This window comes from Penaeus vannamei, chromosome 9 (genome assembly GCF_042767895.1).
Source record: "Penaeus vannamei isolate JL-2024 chromosome 9, ASM4276789v1, whole genome shotgun sequence".
Taxonomy (NCBI): domain Eukaryota; kingdom Metazoa; phylum Arthropoda; class Malacostraca; order Decapoda; family Penaeidae; genus Penaeus; species Penaeus vannamei.
The window spans coordinates 41906375-41908874 of NC_091557.1; the positions used below are offsets into that span (position 1 = coordinate 41906375).

A 2500-nucleotide genomic window follows, 5' to 3' on the forward strand; every position below is an offset into this window, starting at 1 on the left:
TAATAATAATAATAACAATAATGAAAATAATGTAGGTAAAAATGTAAATAATAATAATAAAGTAAATAATGTAAATAATGTAAATAATAATAATAATGTAAATAATGTAAATAATAATGTAAATAATAATGTAAATAATAATGTAAATAATAATAATAATAATAATAATAATAATAATAATAATAATAATAATAATAATAATAATAATAATAATAATAATAATAATAATAATAATAATAATAGTAATAATAATAATAAATAAATAAATAAAAGCACTCAGAAAGCACATACCTCCACCAAGGAAATAGGATCACTGATGCAATAAAAAAAAAACACTTGAAGAATTACAATAAAGCATAAACAAATGAAATAAGAATATAAATGTCCCTATCTTGCAATGCAAATGAAACCTTTAAAGAATTCCTGGATCTGGATCAGGGTGCAAATCATCACTAAAATATAATGACATCCCAAGTTGGGCTACGAAACACCTATGACAAAAATTGTATAAAAATCTGTTATAACTTTTTTGAGTTATCCTGCTAACCAATGAACAAACAAGCAAACTAAGTAACCAACACTAATAAAAACATAACCTCCTTAGCAGAGGTGATAAAAATGATAAAAATAATAATAATAATAATAATAATAATAATAATAATAATAATAATAACAATAACAATAACAATAATAATAATAATAATAATAATAATAATAATAATAACAATAACAATAACAATAACAATAACAATAACAATAACAATAACAATAACAATAACAATAACAATAACAATAACAATAACAATAATAATAATAATAATAATAATAATAATAATAACAATAACAATATTAATAACAATAATAATAACATTATTAACATTAATAATAATAATAATTATGAAAATAATAATGATGATGATAACTACAATAATAACAACAACAATAATAATAATGTTAATAATAATGTTAATAATAATAAAAATAATAATAATAATAATAATAATAATAATAATAATAATAATAATAATAATAATAATAATAATAAAAATAATAATATTAATAATAATAACAATAACAATAATAACAATAACAATAACAATAACAATAACAATAACAATAACAATAACAATAACAATAACAATAACAATAACAATAATAATAATAATAATAATAATAATAATAATAATAATAATAATAATAATAATAATAATAATAATAATAATAATAATAATAATAATAATAATAATAATAATAATAATAATAATAATAATTATAATAATAATAATAATAATAATAATAATAATAATAATAATAATAATAATAATAATAATAATAATAATAATAATAATAATAATAATAATAATAATAATAATAACAATAATAATAATCACGCTCAAAATGCAATTTAGAGGCGCTGCCCCAAAAAGGTGACACATGTACCAATGCCCGCTATATTTAAAGGGAATGCGAGATCTCAAACCGTGTCCAATCGCCTCTACTCTATCATAGCCTTTCATCGCACCCTAGATCATCTCCCTAACCCATTCCATTGTTTAGGGGTGTTTAAGGGGTCTAAAAGGGCTCTATAAGGGGTATACGAGTACTCAAACCATATCCATTCTCATTTACTATGTGATAGCTTTCCATAGAACCCTCTGTAACCCTTGTCATTTTTTAGGGGTGTATGTAAGGGGTCTATAAGGGGTCTAATTTAGTAATTTACTCTGTGATAGGTTTCCATAGCACCCTAAATAAACCTGCAACCATGTACTGTTGCTTCAATATTTAAGTGGTATTTTAGGGGATTTCGCATCCTGACCTCTTATAGGGACCCCTTATCAGATCGCCACACAGCCTAAGCCACACAGGACCTCAAGACCTTTCTAACGTGCCCAAGAACTTCCCCCAACTCCTTGTAGTTGCTGAGAAAAACTGATCTTAAGTAGGTCTCTGGTTATGGTTTATGGTTTTACAGTATGAAAGTTGTTAACATCTAATCCTGTGGCCGTCTCCCTTGTTTTCGGTTCAGTTGGATGGGGACTGATTGTGTGTTTTTTTTTTTTCGGGGTGGGAGCCCTGGCCAGGGCCCAAATAACAACAATTATAATAAAATAACAATTGTAATAAAACAAAAACAAAAATAATAATAATATTAATAACAATAACAATAACAATAATAATAATAATAATAACAATAACAATATTAATAATAATAATAATGAATTTAATAATCATTATAATAATAATAATAACAAAAATTATAATAAAAATAATAATGGAAATGATGATGATGATAACTATAATAATAATAACAATAACAACAACAATAAGAGCAATGATGATAATGATGATAATGATAATAATAATAATAATAATAATAATAACCATCATCATCATCATTTTCATCACCATGAAAATAATTAAAAAAATAAAATTAAATAATAATAATAATAATAATAATAATAATATTTCATCATGATTTGTATTATTATCAATATCA

General features: G+C 21.4%; 1 protein-coding gene across 1 annotated transcript in view; it reads right to left on the reverse strand.

The window, feature by feature from the left end:
- The window catches only part of LOC138862626 (uncharacterized), a 7003-nt gene that overhangs the window by 3019 nt on the left and 1484 nt on the right, over positions 1-2500 (reverse strand). The gene's annotated exons all lie outside the window — the stretch shown is intronic.